We start from the raw sequence: 18781 nt of genomic DNA, 5'->3' as shown, positions 1-18781 counted from the left end.
TCCTGAGCAAATACTTTTCATGCACTGTACGAACCACGCAAGATGTTGATCTAAAAATCTCCCGTACCGATGCGATATTCGAATGGCATGCGCAAACTTAAACACAATTGCATCAAAGTACATCCCAATGCGTCCAGCGAGCCTAGAACAGGACTATTTTTTATCGTCCCGCGGTTCCCGTTTTTTGACAATTTTCTATTACCGGATCCCCACATCCAAGGGCAATTTTAACTAATTAAATGGATTTCTTTCTGTGGATTTTGCCTATGGCCTGCTTTGAATATCATAGCCCAGGGTCTCAAAGGGCACATAAGGCCATGGGCTGAAAACCATCGGTATGCATATGGAACATATATATATATATATATAATTAAACTTTTAGATGGTTTATTTCTACATTATTCTTTAAAAACACATAATTTCCATTGAATACCAAGATTGGCAGAACAGGAAGAGTCTATTTCAATAATTTTTGTCGGCTGGCACCAAGGTCGATCTGGGATTCACCAATCATTTTAGTTCGCAACTCGAGAAGTTTGTAAGTCACGGGATGACTGAATTCCAATAGTTCTGAGCTGCCTATAGATTTAACCATTCATCAGGAAATTATGAAACTAAAGGAAAGCCTTATCAATTTGTTATGAAACTCAACGACATAAACTTCAGTTAAGAAATGATAGCGGAAACATTTTTTCTGAATATATTTAGATACTGTGCCATAAAATTTGGACAGTTTGGTCATCTGTTAGCATGCGCTGTGCAGTACGCATCGAAAATGAAGGTTGGAGAACATACGTAGCAGAACTTCGGGATGAATTCCAGAACTGCACGAATTATTTTACTCTTTATAACAACAAATTTCGAGACAGTACTGCACCTTGTTTTGAAATTATTTAGCGTTAAATAATTTCAAAATAATTTCACCTTGTTTTGAAATTATTAAACTTTTGAAATTATGTAGCGGCAACAACGAGATGCATATCTGGTTCAGTAGTAGTAGCGGCAACATAGATTGGCCGAAACTATTTGCTGAGCGCAGCGTCCCCACGAGCAAGTAGAACGGAGCGCAGACCACCTTCTTTATAAAATAACGATATTGGGCATCATGGCGTAACATTTGGACTACGACCCCTAATAAAACAACTTCAAAATAACTGAAATTCAATCGCAAATATGAATGTAACTTCTACTACAACAGATGTAACTCTTGGTTGTGGATATAAATCATTTTATGAGTGTGTATATAAAATTATGTAAAGCCAGTCAATCTCTTCTCTTCTCTCTCTTTCTTCTTCTTCTCCAGCATTAAGAAGATATAATTCCGTCGAGAGAATTTTCATAGAATTCATTGAAGATGAAGCTGCAAACACACCAAGACTCTTGAAAGTAAAATGTGTTTTACGGCGATAAAAACGAAATCCTATGGCATTGAAGCATCGGATTCCACCACCACCACTGATGACAGAAATTCTTCCGGAGCCAGTGAAACCCAAAAGAAATTCAAAAATAGAAAAGTTCTCACTTCTTTTTTTCCTCCCTATAGAATCTTTCACTAGTTCTTTGTGTCCATACATAAAGCAATGCAATGTGCCTTTTGTGTTCTCTCAACACAACAAACACCAACGGAAAACATATAGTTCTTTTTCTTCTTTTATATTCACTATAGCGTTCACCGAGGCATTAACACTCCATCTCTGGGGTCTCGTTGGAAAATATTTGAGCAAAGTACTTTCGGTCTCGACGAAATAAAAGTTTTGTCTGGAATTATCTGATGGATCAGTGATTCCCAACCCTTTATTTCACTCTAAGAAAACCCCTCCGCTTTTTTTTCCCCCCCCGTATTATTCTCAGGAAATTATTTCTTTCAGAAATAGTACCCTTGAGACGATATCGAGGTGCGATTATCGTTGATGTCTTTCGGACACGTTAATGGTGTTACGGTTATGTCTGTGATTTTTGAGTAATTTTGATGGTTCTTGTCTCGAAGACTCGTAAAAAAAAAACGTATAGATTTTATGACACACACACACACAGCTTTTACTTGTAAAAATACATTTTTATATAGACATTTGAATTCTCGAGCATTCGACCCTGCATGGAAAAGGGAAAGTTTTTCTTGCGGAAAATTCTGGAAAATTTCAATTTGGAGGAACATCGTATTCGAATACTCTCGGTTCCAATTCCCCCTTCGGGACCGTCTGGAGTTGGCAGAATACAGTTTTGGCGGGTGTATATCTTTTCTTATTTAGATAGAGTTTGTGTGTCAGCCGTGACAGTTTTTGTGAAGGAAGCTATAAATATGCATCGCCGTGTTATCTTGAAACCATAAAATATTCAGAAACGTACTGGTTTTTTTTAAATTTTTCAAGGGAATCTGGGAATACTGTAGACATATAACTTCAATATAGAGACAAACATGGTAAGTTGAGAACTTGAGTCTGTATCTGGTGGTTAAATAATTTTTGTGAGAACAGCATCTATACGCAGATGTTAGTTACGAAATAAATTTGAGTAATAATACAGAGTGCCCCCCATAAAATTTCGTAAGTAGTTTAAAAGTCCGTAGAAATTGAAGTGTTATTTAAATGCGGTTCGCGAAAATGTTATTCTTTTACAGAGGGGTCTATTTTTTTCTTTTTTGGTACAAAAAAAATTTCAGTTTGCATTTCCGTCGATAGAGGACGCCGCGTAAACTCGAATGAGGAGGAAGTAGACCTGAAACTTTCTTCAATCTCGTCTGCGTTCGAATCGTACGTAAAGCTTCAGTCAGCCGGCAATTCGTGAATGAGGTGAAACAACTTCACCAATAGTGCTTTGCCAACCCATGTCAACCTCACAATGAAAACCTTACGTGAATGCCAGTGACCGGAAATGAGCTAATACTGCACCCTGCGTTGTATGGGCCTCTGATTTGCTTATTTCCAGTGACTTTCATTTATGCAGCGCTTTCTATCGACATAAATTCAAATTAATTTTTCATATAGCATGGGAGAGAAAAAACAAATCTCCCCTTGGAAATTTTTTAAAAAATCGCATTCAAATACAGTGATACCTCGGCTAACAAAGATTTTTTCCGGGGTTTTTTCTGCCTTGGCTAATGAAGATTTTTTGTCAAAAATTTTCACACTCGAATACAGATTCAATTCAGTTATAAGCGCAAACACGACAAATTTTTGGACGAGATCTTCCAAGTTAAAAGTCATTCACGACTTAGGGGTCATTCAAGTATTACGTAAGCATGACCTCCCCTTCCCCCATCAGCAAAATTTCGTCAGCTGCTTAGAATATTTCATATCTTCAAAAAGGGGTGGTTGATGGCGTAACAAACCTTCAAACTGCCCTCCCCCACTTGTCATCAAAAGTCAGCAAATCCGAACCCCCCCCCACTCGATGCTTACGTAATACTTGAATGACCCCTTACGAATTTATGTCAAACTGGGGAACCTGAATTTTTCTTACAGAAAGCTTCTGAAAGTACACTACAGAAAATAATTTTTTTTAAGGTCCAGACTTAAGTTTTGTTACAGTGACAAGGCTTTCAGCATCTAACTGATCAGTGGTCATGGAAGTGCCGAATTCATGGTCCTCACAAGGAGGGGGGAGGAGAGCTGACAGGGCTTTTGGTCGGGACGATTCTTATATCTTTGTTTTGTTTTCACACCACAAATTCACTATAGTGGGGCCCGTTGAAAATCTGATCAGACTCCCGCCAAAGATCCTAGTCTAGAGGTAATATGTGGGGATCATGATCGGACTCACAGTGAATACGTATTTTAGAGGAGAAAAACCGCGCGCGAAAAAGCTTCACTTCTTATAGACAATGCTCAACTGAATGAGAACACAAACAGTGTGATACTGTGTGCCATAATTGGAGAACTCCAGAACATTAAAAAAAAAGTTCAATTGTCAGATTTTTAAATTCTCCTCCCGCAAAGAGTCAGAAGCCAGCTTCTGATGAAGATTCAGCTTCTGACAAGTTTCCCTTGAATAGAATTTGGAGACATGGTACAAGACTACGCTGTAAAAACATTGAGCAAAACGTTGTGTAAATGTTGTGAACTAAGAAAAAGATCTTCAGTTTTTATGCTCTTTTAAGTTCTCCTTCATTCAGTTGGAAGCTGTTCATCTTAGCCTTTGGTTAGTTTTGTCTTTTATAATACTCTTACTGTTTTATAAAACTTAACGATTTCACATAGGAATTAAACGATTTTACATAGAACACTATGGGAAATCGCATCTCGGCAAACGAACATAATTTTGAAACGAATTTGAAACATCTTCGTTGGCCTATGTATCACTGTATACGAATTCCTTCAATTTTTATAAAGTTTTTAACTATTTACGGATTTATGGAACATCCTGTATATATTGCGGATTAGGTACGAGTCATTATTTTTGCTCTTAATTCAAACTTTTGGTTTTAATTTTGATTATTTCAATCATAAATCATACGAACAAATAACTCAATTTCAAATTGCTCAAATTTTTGCGCCATCTATTGAATATCTCTTTTTTCTAAGACGAGGACAGAAATCATATATAACATGACTTTCTCTACAGAGAAAATTTCCGACCCAACTCGATCGTTAGTAAGTTGTTTTATGAAGATGTGACCAAAGTGTTGGTGTGTGGTGAAGTAGAAGTTGCATAGAGGCTCTACTCTAGGATATGGGGGTCATGCATGATGATATAGTGAAATAGAAACTCTGTCACCTCTATCGTGAGAAATTTTCTACGGCAGTGGGTTCCTCAAAGTGTGCGTAGCAGTTTCTAGGGCATCGCGGTGAATTGTCCATATTGATGTGTGCCTCTTCAATCCCAAGAAGCGGTTTCTTTCCTTGAGACTGTTGTGTGGAGTCGCCTATGAACAATAACTAAGGTAAGGGAGCCACGGTTGCGAAGTTTTGCAACTACCACTCTACGGGTACAGTTTGTGTTTGCTGCACAAGGTTGGAAAATTGCAAGGTATCAATTCCAGATAACACTTTGCTCTAGAAAAAATAACTTTTTATTAAGGACGGGGTGGAAAGCAATTACGGTACGATGCAACCGGTCTCAACGGCGTTTCATGTCAAATGCATCCTAGGAATACGGCCACACAGCATCAGACGATATATCGTAATAGTATTACGAAAAATCTCTTATTTTCCCACAAAAATCTCGTCACAATTGAGCAATAAATTTATTTAATAATTCGTTAGGTAAGAGGTATTAGAGTTTTTCTAAGAGGATATTTTTTAATTTCCAGAATGTATGAAAATATTCTTCAAGAAAAATGCGTTACATAATGCAACACTTTATTTGTCTACGGAACAAATGCATCAGTACAAGCGCTAGAGGTAATGCATGGTTCCCCCCGAAAAAATCTGTACAGAAATCTACTTAAATGCCAAATGCACTGAAAATAGTGGAAATACATAATCTGATTAAAAGATAATTTCGCTAAAAGTAGCAAAATTTGGATACAAAATTATTTTTTTCCTTCTATAAAGCTATTTACGAATATAATTAACAAATTTTTTCTTTAATACACACACGAAAAAACTAATGATAAGAGCTATTTTGAGGCAGAAAATGAAGACAACAGAAAACTTTACTGAAGAATTTTAAGGACCATTATGTTTCGCGCTGATCCATATGTTCGAGGGAAAAAAAAAACGTCATTATATTTTATACTTGTATGTGTTAGGATGGCACAAGCGTAAGAGTTAATATCGTAGGAATTCCTTTTCTCCTCTAAGTTATTAATAACTATTTTTTCTCTCTCTCGCAAGGCTGCCATCAAATTTCTTATGGCAAAAGGAGATATTTTCACGGTTCTTAAGAATTCAGCCTCGAATTCTTCGCCTTCTTAGAGCTCTTACTTATATTTTTATTTATCTGTCTTCTCATTTCGAACATTGCTTCAAAGGAAATGGTCTTTATTTTTGCCTTTTCGGAAGTCGTGACCTACGTCTATAACGTGCCCAAAAATAAGTGATATAATTCCTTTTTCTTGTTGGATATCCAGTTTTTATGACTTCCTTAGATTAAAGAAATTAGAATATATTTTGCTTACTTTCGATACAATAGTAATGTAATTTAGTGATTTGCCACCACGAATTTCTATTTATTTTTTTTAAATTTTTGGTATGCGTTCCGTAACATTGAGAAAAAGTATTACGGATTTCCGTGAAGACTTCTAATGTCCTTTATATCAGGGATCTTGAAGAAAATCAGGGGAAGAGTACTCATGCAGTTTACTATGGCATGATTTCAAACTTAAATGAGCATAAATGTTATTCCTGGATTGCACGCTGGGACCACTACTACACCAAACACCAATTTTGGCCTTATCACTATCAGGCAATTTACTGCCATTTGATGAGATGGGTTGGAAATGAAGGCGCTGGCTATCAGTGGTTGCATCAAGCTCGTTAGTGGAAAATCACCAACCTATATCCTCCCTGGAGCTGAGATCAGTGCTGACACCTATAAAATAAAGACAGAACTATTTGTTGTAATTTTTCGAAGCTGTAATTAGTTTGAATTTGTTGTAATTAGTTGTTGGTTTTAAACCGGTGTGCAACATGAAAAGGATCAATATGTGGTATGATGTCGTATATCGGTTGCTTTTATACTGCATACTGGCGTAAATTTTTTACACGCCAGAATATGGATTGATACGTTCTTAGTGCTTACAAGAACTGATTGTGCGGCAAACTTAAAAAAACTCGTAACAGGTATTTTAGCGCGTGAAATGTACTCAGGAAAGGCAGCACAAAAATAGATGATGCATGGTATCATAACATTTTGTTCATTTTCACGTTGCATACCGGTTTGAAACCAACTAACTTTACTTAAAAAATTATAACAGATAGGTTTGTTTTTATTTGATAGGTGGCAGCAGGCGGTTCTCATGTTTTTGTGGCAGATACTTTTCCGATATTTTTATGCAGAAGACAAATGCGCATAAATATTATTTTTATCGCATCACGGTCATTTTCTGTACACGAGGGCTAATTAGACTGGGACCTACAATTTATTGTTGATTCCGGACGGCAGATATTTTTTTATACTTGCCGAGAGGTTGGTGCATTAACCCCCAATGTGGCACTCCCTGCGGAAGCAATCTTTTTCTGTGGCTACGCCGCCATTTCTGCTACACCCCTGTGTCAGGAAAGTTTCTGACAAAGACGAACCAGGTATCGAACTCACCATACCTCTAAACATTCTTTAGTACTTTAGGCGAGTATCTTATTGACCTGGGTTACCGCACCTTCGAATTATTAGAGAAATACACTTATTAGTTGTTCTTTGTTGTTGTCATCATGCTGGTTACGTGTTCAAGACGTCCTCAAAAGAAGCGTTTCTCAAGCAACGACGGAAGTTGTAAGTTTGGCCGCTAAGCTACTTTGACATACGATTACGCCCGAACGGTTTATCGTAGGTTGTGGAAATTTTATGCATTTTATCATTTTGGCTCAAATTCATAAAATATGAATGTTCTAGGTTTCTTAGTTTGGTAGTAAAATTATATTCTACCTAGAACGACGGCACAGGTCGTTTTGACCGCTATAGAGATATTTAACTAATATGATTGCAAAACATGCGGAAATGGGCAGATTTCTCGCGCACTTTTACTACATTGCATTCATTGGTAAAATTTTGCACGACAAAAATAATTTTCATTTTTTATGATTGTAGCCAACGGCAGGGCTCCAGCCAGGGGGTAGAGATGATTCTTATTTTTTTCCTTGTTTCTTCACACTATAAACTCACTATAGGGGAGGGGGCTTCCGGGTGATACACCACAGATCCCAGTCTAGGGGCCCTGCTGGATGATGTGGGGGAACCATTATTTCACAACATATGTTTTCGGCAGAGCAAAAAAATAATTTTACAATTGGTAATCAGAGAAAATCTAGGTCTTAAGTATTATGCGCACACAAAATTGAAATCACAGATTATGAAATTTTAATTTTAAACTAATTTATGTCGTTGATGTTTTCGAATAAATAAATTCATTCAGTCCATAATGTGATTGGCATTTTACATTGATCATTGGGAGCTATTCAAGGTTTATTCATTCCACGCATGCAATGTCGTCTTATATTTCTGAACCGTATTATGTTTCAAACCTTGTTAGTAGACTGCCAAGTTAAAATGCAGCCACGAATGTTGCAAGAGCTCAAAAAATCAATCAAACCTTTTTCTAAAAAAAACGGACAAAAAAAAAACACGAAATCAAGTCTTTGTCGTAAGAAACCCTTTTGTTGAAAATTCCACAAAAAAAAAAAAAAAAAAAAAAATTGGAACACGAACAAGGGTTTATTGAAAAAAAAAGCAGAGATCGAATAGATACTATATTAAGAAGTTTAGGTAAAGAAAAATAATTTGTATTGATTTTTTCCGACTGCGATTAAAATGACCGCTATCCATCGTTCTAGTTAGCTCGATATTCCCATCGTTTTAGTGATAAAAGAAGTTCCATTATTAGATTATGGTGATTTATGGTTCTTCAGATGCTTCTAAAACTCCACGCGAGGACCCTCGCTCGGCAGAATTTACGAGACGCCCTGTGGACAGGTATGTAAAACATGAAAGTGCTGAAGTTGAAGAAGATGCCCTAAGACCAAAACTTTTCAAACACTTGCAGAAATATCCTTTTTCTTGCCATTGAATGAAATCAGAGGAAATTATTTCGCAAAAAATAATTGCAATTTGCAAAATGTTTTCGATGCACTACATCTAAAAATTTGGCTAGAAAATAGTGTTTATTTAGTCTGGCGAGGAAATGAGTCACTGGAGCTCCACAGCCAGATGATCAAATCTTTGATTATTTTTAGAACGTTATTTCGCGTCCCTGAAACCTCTTTCTCAATGTTAAGGGTAAGAAAAACAGTTACATTCAGCTGAAACAGAGGTCGTGAAACCATTGAAATGTTGTTTTTCAATAGAAAACAAGTTTGGCTGTGTGTAGGCCCCGGTGTCACAGTGGTTTTTCATTTTTGTTTCAGTGAATTTGGATATTCGCAATCACGTTGTCAAAACAAACACACATAATGCTCGTATTGTGTGTGTGTATCAACTGGGTCCAGATTTAGCTTCGTGTCAATCTATTATTTTCCTCCAAACATCCGAGAAGAAGAAACGGTGACGGTGTCGGTTGAAATCAGCACAATAGGTTATTCAAACTTCGAAAAGGCGGATCTGAAAAGCATGCATAAAAATAATTCTCATCGCGTTTCCGAGGAGAACTTGAAGGCGAAGAGGTTTGAGCAACTGCGTTCATGCCAGCAGAAGCCACTGGAAACAAATTGTAGCCAATATTTAAAGTTCTCATAAGATCGAGCAAAAACACTCTTTTTCAGTCCATATTGATGACAGCATTATACTAAAAACATACTAAGTGAAGTGAATTGTTTTTTCTCAGGAATCGGTGCTTGATACTTATTGAATCAGTCAATAACTAGCGAGCTATCTCGCCTCCTTAATCTTCTCAGCGGCAATTATGAAATATCTCGCCTAACTTGATGCTTTGCTTTTCGGCAATTACGAGATATCCTGCCTAGCTTGATGTTTTATTTCGGTAATTACGAGATATGCTTTTTTTAACCTTTTCAGTGACTTTTACGAGATATCTTTTGCCTACTTAACCTTGTCAGAGGCAATTACGAGATATCTCGCCTCCTTAACCTGCAGAGCGGCAACTCCTTTAAAGCCGCTTATTTCGTGATGACGAACTCTTTGTGTAACTTTGTTTCTCTTAAGAATATATTTTCCGTAACCCCTTTGAATTAGTGGGTGAAGTAATTTTTTTTAAACATTTTGATAAGAGGAGAGAGACGTGGTTTGAAATATATACTTTTTCTTACCTTCTTTTTTGGACTAGCACAGGAATATGCGTACAGAATAAGTAACCGAAGAAAGATCGAGAGTTTCTCTTTCTTGATTTATTGTTCTCGGAGAACACTATCACCTGCACGAAATCCGGAAAAAGGTCTGTAAAAAAAAATGGAATTTTACATTGGGGGGTTAGTGATTTCATTTACCATTTATAATGCGAATCAGTGAAATTCATAAAACCGTGGAAAGGGTTAATCGTTCAATCTTGTGCACACATGGTGTACTGTAATGTGGAACTGACAAGTTTTTGAGCTTGAAGACTGCCTTCGTTCTTCCTACATAACTGATATAAGGGACTACAAATCATTTTGCCTGAAGGCCTGCACAAAATCCCCTTCCCTAGGACGTAAGTGCAAACATGCATCCAAAATCTGCCTATGTTCGTGTTCATTTTTATTTTTGACACTTTCCAAGCAATTGTTATATAGAGTGTTTAAAAAAAACATCGCAACGAAAGGGTAATTCAGGCGTACGATAACAATCCAAAATCACATAGGAACATAGGTGCGCGAATGTCATCCGAGGCTGCCAGGGAGTTGTTGCGTCCCAAACTTGTAAATACACTTGGTTGCACCATAGACCTGGTATTTTTGAGAAGGTGCGGCGGTCCATGCAGCGTCGATGCAATGCGCGTGTCAGTACGTCTGGCAAAATCTTTGAGTATCTACTGTGTAGTATTGTTCATAAATAAATTATTGTAGAAAGATTCTTCTTCGTCGTCCTTGTATAACGTATTATTTGGAGTGACACATGCTGTTTCCAAATGGTGTTTGCGCACCTATGTTCCTATGTGAATTTTGATTGTTACTGTATGCCTGAATTGCCCTTTCCTTTTAGCGATGTTTTTTTAAGCACCCTGTATAATATTATCCATAAACATTTCAATTTAATTTGAAATACGGACTATATCTAATGGATGTTTCACATTACCTGTTTCAATTCAATATTGGAGTAACCAAACTGAATCTCTTTCAAAGCTTGATTACGTTATGAATAAATATAAAGGAATGTGTGTTTGAGTGTGAGTTCTCAAAACAACTCCGAAATTTACCAAATGCGCCTTTAAATTCGAACTTGTTTCCGTGAATATGCCCTGAGGTTAGCTTCCAGTGAGTCCAACGAATCTGTAATTTTTCCGGTTGTTTCATACTCTGAATAACTGGGTTTATTCTATGAAATCCCTTTCTCCAAGGTTCATTGAGTGAATGATACTCTCTCGCGCAAGTTCTTAAGACCCTGCAATTACCAAGTAAAATCACCCGTACCTCTCATCAAGATCTCATTCCCTCACATCCGAAGAACGCGAGTCTTCTGATGATTACGTCCTGCTTTCAAACTTTACCATGTATGGCTAATCAGGTCCTCTTGAATAAGGCAATAGAAACGTCATTCCAGTCATGAATGTTCAATCAGGATTGATGAAAGCTGGCATAGAAAAAGACAGGGAGTAGTTTTGGATGCTTTTTTAGTTCGACATTCATTTTGCATGCATCTGGGATTAAATCACTGAGAGCATTTGAAATGAGTGGGTATGGATATTTGGTGTGAGGCATTAAAAAATGAAATTACGAGACACTTTGACCCTTAAATGCTTAGCTTTGCATATGTGCAAAGATTCTTTTAGACGTTCATTACTGCAGGCAGTTTGAAGATAAAAATTCAGAATCGACTTTGCACATAAGCTGAGGTCATATTCTTTTCATTTTATTGTTTGAATTGGCTAATAGATGCCCCAATTAACACAAACAACTCTTTGTTGTTGAAGAGCATGTTCGGCTGTGATTTCGCTTTATTTTGTTAAAATGTTTTGTGTGTATTTATTGTTTTCACTGGAAGTTTGCATCCCAAATTTTTTTCTTCACTACAGTTTGAAGGTCATTATATATTTGGCATGTAATATTACTTCAACATATTTATTTTATAAGTGATTTTTGAGGCCCTGTATAAGCAGTATAATTTGAGATAGATTTTTTAAAAATGATTTTTCAGGATTTCTATATATACGTGTCATTAACTATGAAAAAATCATCAGCTGAGAAGAACAATTTTAAGCATTTAAGGGTTAATGCATTCCGTTTGTAGAATATGGCCGTGGAACGATGTCAGATTTCTACTGGTTGCGCAGGTTTCTACTGGTAAGATGGTAAGAAAGTAAACAATGAGGGGGGGGGGTTTAATGAAAAATTTCATGTCATGCAACAATATCCCATGTGGGTTACGAGATTGTAGAACGCATTTTTTACGTTCAACGAGCATTAAACATTGAATGTTACCGACAACAATCATGGAATCTTCCAAATTATAAGGTTACAGTGCATACTTCAACGAGGTCATATTTGGAAATTCTGCAGCGACTGCAGTAAAAAAAAACATCGCTGTGCTGTCATGTGGGCATGAGTGAAATATTTGCGAACCAATGGTGAGTGGACCAGACATTGGTTGTTATAAGGATTATGAACTAATGTTTCTTAATCTATATAAAAGCTGCGATTTGTTTTCTTATTTTATTACAATCATTGTTTGAATGGCTGTTCCATTTGAGATCGTCTTGTATAACTATACTGAAATAGGTATATTACCTTACTTTTTCTGTATGATTTCAAGAGCAGCGTTGGGAGGGGTATTTACAAACTTGCAATTTTAGTGATATTGGAGTTTCAGATTTCACATCTGTAGTTTTTAGACACATAAATTTTGTTTTTTGTATTGTTCGGAAGTAATTTATTTTTTGCTAGCCATGTGTTAATCTGTCTAAGGCCGTATTTAAAATTAGTAATCAAATGAGAAATATATTTCTATTTTCAACATATAACAATACCATCCGCGGAAGATACTATTCTACTACCATGCAATTTTAGAAGGCATAATTCATTAATATAGATCAGCAAAAGAGTGGGACAGAGTGCTGTTCCCCTGAGAGGTATTACTTTTTGTCATTTCAAGATAATTACTTTTTTCATTTTCTATATGGACGGCCTGCATTCATTTCCCTCGAACTGTTTCAATACGAAAATTTTGTTTTTAAGAGAAACAACAAAATCTGCCTTATTAAGGCTATTGAATGAATCTCATTTGCTATCGACAACAAGGACATTTGTATGTTGTGCTGTAGTAGGGAGAAAAAAAAAAAAGAAGAAAAGCGGTGTTTTGAAAAATACAGGATGAATAGATCATCAAGGGCACATTCGGAGTGCCAAGGTTGAACCTTTTTTCACTATGAACTTGCAAAAGATTCTTTCCTTCTCGTTATTTTTATCGTCCTTGATTCGCGATGATTGCGTTTGATGCTCTTAAATGATTTCTTCTTGTTTTTTTTCTTGGTAGTTTTCCATCAAAAGAATCACCAATCATAAAAACTGAACTTTTCTCATCGCAACAGCCTTTAACATTGATTGAAGGACTTGCAAACGGGTTACGTGACATTTCATGTGTCTTAAGTGAGTTTGAATATCATAACTACAAAGAGGCTTCTAGAAGAAAATGCGCGTCCAAATTCATTTTAATGACTTCAACAAAAATTGGTTTTGAAATCTTAATTATGCGTTAGATTGATGGCGTCAATGAATGTAGGTGCATGCATCTTGTATGCAAATAAACTTTTTCCTGACCATACTGTTTGACGTTCAAGAGGCGTCCAGTAAATATCTGGATTAATTTATTTTCTAGAGCACCCTATATTATTTTTTGACTGCACGTACCAGGTTAAAACGAGAAACTTGATTTAACAAAACTGCTGAATTCTTATTATTCCTTCATATAAATTAAAGTACTGCACCCCAAAGAACGGTATTCATACGATTATTAGTTTGTGGATTAAACGGGAAACAATGTTTATGGTGTCGCATCTAGTGCAATGATAGATAGATGAACCGCTCACAACCCTGGACTGATGCAAAGGACCTTACTTCCGTTACCTCAAAAGAGTCAGAGTTGTGTCGGAGAAAGTTAGCAAAGATTTATAGAGGCTGCTTGTCTCCGTGCTCACAAGTATAGAGTCACTCGCGTCGTTCTCCCTATGATGGCAGCCATCTACTCGATGCAACGTACAACCCATTTGACTGAAATGGATAGCTGAACCCAATGACGAGGGAGAAAAATTGCACGAGCGCCCAGTGCATAAGCGGAGATAGACTTGGAAGTCTGGTGGGCACTGTTATTATTTCTGGTGGGGGAAACGATGATGAAGTCAATTCATATATGCATATATACATTAGATCAGTCAACTTCACTTGACACTGGTGGGGGGGGGGGGGTCCCGTATCTCCGCCCATGGCCCAGTGGCACATAAAGGCCGGAGATCGCAGCCTGGGATTTCAAAGTGTGGGAAAAGACTTGTGGGGCAAGTAAGAAAGAGAAGTTGGCGTTTTAAGTGGGAGAATGGTCTAAATACACAGTATATACAAAATATATATACAGCGTCTCAACTGTGACGGGAAACGCAACCTTGTGTGTGTAAATAAGATTTTTTTTTTGTTGCAATCACATCTAGTTTTTTTGTTTGTTGCAATTTTCTTACGGTAGCTAAACTAACTCATGAAACAGACTGCAAAATTGTTCAATAATTATGGGTGACCGGTTTAATAACGGGGAATATCATGATATGACTGTGGCCCGCGGGCTCCACGGAAAGTTTAATTTGGCCCTCAGTATCTGAAAGGTTGAAGACCCCTGCCGGAAAAGGCACTGGTTCTGATTCCATGTTCCGGCAGTGACGTCAAAATTTTTTTCAACACTTCCCTAGAAAACTATGGATCAAACAAGTTTTGTTTTTTGGACGTGTTTTATTCATTCGAAGCGAGAATTCTTGTTCTTCGGAGTTTATGCCGTGTTTACGGGACGACCTTTATAATTATTAAAATCATAAAATTAAAAAAAAATCTTCTTTCAAATTATCATCTAACATTGCATGAATATAAACGTAATTTTTTTTTATACGATTAAATTTTGTGTCTTAAATTTCCCTTTTTTCGTTTCATAGTTTTCATAAAAAAAATCCAAAACATGATTTAACTTGAATATTCATACGTAATTTCCATAATATACGAAATTTTTTTTCTCAAGTTTTTCATCAAGAAAGATCTTTCGGAAACAAAAGAATTAAGATTAAAGAAATGAAGTGAGTGGGAGAATATTTCAACAAGAACATGGCAGAAATGAGAGATAAAGAAACTGCTTCTCTTGAAGGAAAAATATTAAAGAAAATAAAAGCCTTTTCTTAATATTTAATTTTTTTAAGGGCGAAATTTAATTTTTTTTTTCAAATTTAATTTGAATACGTTTACATTTTAATCAAGTTTTATTCAAACATGGGCAAGAAACTTACCCTTTTATAAATAACCATAAAAAATAAAAACATATCCACTTGATTTATATATATTTAAGGAAATTCAATCCCTTTTTTTCTATAGATTGGATAATTTGTAGTTTATTAATTATGAAGAATAATCATGGTTTATCAGGTAAGTCTTCCTGAAAATGTTAGAGAATTTAATTTTTTTCCCCCAATATTTGAAGATGAATGACGTACTATCGGGTACTTGTCGCATTAATACAATATTTAAATGTGAATGTGTGAATTCGTTGTGGAAGTATAATTTCATTAAATGAATTCAGTATCAATAATGACCACGCAGCAATAATATTTTCTTGGTATCGTAATTGAATTTAAAATAAATTTAATAATAACGAAAAATATTTGTATTCATTACTATTACCGCGAAACATGTTACACAATGCTTTGTATTTGTTTTTATATGTCTTTTATATCGTGAACCATTCTTATAGAAAACATATGTACGTGTAAATCCCTTTCAGACCCTGGTGCCACAAATGTTGGGAGGTTGCTTTTTCCTCACTCTAGAATTTTTTCTTTTGACATCATGGAGTTAAGCCATAACTTAGAAAATTGTGTAAACTTTGAGTTAGAAATATACAGAATGTGAACTTTGTGGGGGCTTTCATTAAAAGGCAGTACTTAAAGTTTAACTTTAAAGGGGTTTTTTTTAAGATGACTTCTAGGAGTAAGTTCTTTCAAGAAAAGTGTGATTTATTACATAAAATTTAGTAATATTAATTAATATATATTTTCACATAAAACTCTTGGGGTCACAGATTGAATTTTCCTAATTTTATTTTTATTTTTAACTTTATTTTTGTTTTTATTTATAATTTTTGTTACGTGTTACCATTTTTGTCTCGTATTAATTTGTTATGTTGTCAAAAAATTAAAAATTAAAAAACTCTGGAAAATTTTTATGTGATTTTTGAGTGTATGTAAGTTGTTACTTCCAGATCAGTACGGGCTCCCTAAGAACACCACTTTTCCTTGGGCTCATGATGCTGAGACGGCTCTGCACACCTGGGGGATAAGACAGATTCACGGGAAAGAACATGTTTAAGATCATGGATTGGCCGATTAAGGTACTAAATACCGCAACATAATGCGTACGTTCCAGGTGAAGTTATATGTATTATTGGTATGGAAACAACATTTTTCAGAATACAAAAAAGTGGAGGGGCCTTCAGAATGCAAACTGCATAATACCTGCAGAAAACTTCCTTAAGTTGGGACTTCATTCCTTCGTTCCATTTAGGCATGCTCCTGAAGGTATATTGATCATAGTGTTCATCAGACTTGACTGCAATTGTTTTTTAAATATACACGGTGCATAGCTAACAGCACGCATCGCAAATTACTGGTGAACCGTTGATCCTACAAGTACACTTTCAATTGAGAAAAGTATCCAAAGAACGTTTAAACCTCAAATACAACCTCAAAACTTCATTAAAATAAAAAAAGCTAACTTTTATACGGACAGCCTGTGCTCAAAAACCCAATTACAGAGTTGTTGCCCTGTCTCTCTCTCGATGCACATAAAAATTCTACGTTTCTAAGTGCAATATTCACTGAGATATTTGAATTGGAAGAACGGAGATAAATTGGGGTAAAAAACCAGCATTAAATGTGAGAAGTATGTTTTATCTGTGCATTTAATGCTGTCTTCTCCCAAGTTTCCCCCGTTTATTAAATTCAAACACCTTACTGAATATTGCACTTGAAAACGGGGAATTGTTTTGTTGGCATCAAGAGAGACATTCTGCAATTGGGATTTTGAGCACCCAGGGGCGGAATAAAAAGTTAATTTTTCTATTTTAATAACTATACAACCCCTTGCAACATGAGTAATATATCTGAGTGCTACTCGTTATTTGGATATTTTTTCTAATCGGAAGTATGCCTCTAAGATCAACAGTTTGCCAGTAAAATGCCATACACCTTGTTACCTACGCACCCTGTTTATATCCTAGTATGTAAATGATGTTGGGAAACTATTTATTTAATAATGTAATATAATTCAAAAAATTACTTCCAGTAAATATTTCTGGGTTCTATTTCTTTCTTTTTTTCTCCAAAATGAGTTACATTTGATGTGAAATTAGTTTTCCTCCGTTATTTTATGATGTTGTCGAATGTGAAACGTTATCTGCAACATCACATGGTACATCAAAATTTTCATGACAACCGTGCATGGAATTTTCATTAAAAAAAATAATCAGAATTTAATCTAGAGTTAATTTTTTGAGTTTCGAATATTTTATAAAATACAATTTTTTTCAAGGTTCATCAATTTTGGTTGCCCAACAACCGTCAGATTCAGCCTTGTTGTCTCCATATATTTAAAGGAATTTTCGAAAGAGGTTTTCGAAGAGTTAAGCAACGAGCTCAACTCTGTGGGAAAATATTGGCGTACATGCTAAGCACATTTACATTTTCTTACAGAATCCACCCACATGGCATGTGAATGGCTATTCTGTTACTCTTCATAATTGCCGTTACTAAACTTTATACGGTTTAGGGCAAATTGGTTTGAAAGTCGATATAAGGACTCAGAAATGATTTATGGGCATCAAAATCTTCGAGGTACAGGAATTATGTACGTGTAAATCTCGTATGAAATTTAACTATTCACTCTTAAGATTTTTCCGAGGGTAAATGAATGTCTGAATCTGAACAGCTGTGATTCCAAAAGATACCCGACATTGAAGGAAATAGTTATTTAAAGATGTTAGTTAGGAAAAGCCGGTAGATCATTCAGATAAAGATATTGCTTCGCTTGGTCTTAACCATGTTATGTTTAAGTGCGATCTTTATATATAGAGCGTGTTGTTGGAAAACCCGAACCGTCTTTCCGGGGCCATAAAAACCAAACCTTTCGTGCCATCCAAAAACCAATATTTTGTACCTCCCTTATTGCGGAAACCTTCTTACACAGTGTTCCATATATATATATGTTACTGCCAAAGCCCGAAGTGCGACCGATTAGCGACGGGGCCGGCCACTTCACGAAATGGTCGAGAGTTTTGGGCAAGTCCAAATTGCAGAAATGATTCGGACAGTGACCGGTCATTTCGCAAAGTTGCCGGAGATCCCTGGCCAAAGCTCGATGTGCTGATGTAAGACGGTCCAGTAGGAGTCAAATGAAGTTTTTTTGATCACCGACGTGTGATACATGCCCATGCAGCTGTATCGGATTAGCTCTATGTAACGAGAGAAAAGAAAGTGAAATTTGAGATAAAAATGATAAAAATAATTATATATGAACATATAGTTTTTCTGCAAAATTTTGGGGAAAAGCGATTAGCGCATCGTGACTGCGGATTTATGGGTTACCTTAACTAACATGGACGTTTTTGACGATGATAAAAGATCATGTCTTTTGTTATCGGACCAGGCATCACCGGCCACTTGGCGAAGTCGCCGGCCCCACTAGAGCTGGAATAAAGAGCTATCCCCTATAAAGAGCTAGAATAACTTTCATTCGATTCCCCTCTTGGGTTATTACTACTGTGACACGGCTGAAGGACATTTTTTTCTCACATAAATAAAAATATC

At 36.1% G+C, this 18781-nt stretch overlaps 1 long non-coding RNA gene across 2 annotated transcripts in view; it reads right to left on the bottom strand.

Annotated features, from left to right (window-relative positions):
- The window catches only part of LOC149082654 (uncharacterized), a 97389-nt gene that overhangs the window by 61428 nt on the left and 17180 nt on the right, over nt 1-18781 (bottom strand). The window contains exon 2 of one of the 2 annotated variants that reach the window (XR_016193191.1): nt 9858-9984. The exons of the other annotated variant lie outside the window; for it this stretch is intronic. This is a non-coding gene — a long non-coding RNA (uncharacterized LOC149082654). The remainder of the gene's footprint in view (nt 1-9857; nt 9985-18781) is intronic. 2 annotated transcript variants of the gene reach the window in all.

The sequence above is a fragment of the Pholcus phalangioides genome, unplaced genomic scaffold (assembly GCF_987345545.1).
Source record: "Pholcus phalangioides strain wild (caught in Gottingen) unplaced genomic scaffold, Ppha-v1.0 ptg000009l_1, whole genome shotgun sequence".
In the NCBI taxonomy this organism is placed as follows: Eukaryota; Metazoa; Arthropoda; class Arachnida; order Araneae; family Pholcidae; genus Pholcus; species Pholcus phalangioides.
Note: the sequence above shows the minus strand (reverse complement) of the source record. Positions and strands in the feature narration are given on the sequence as shown.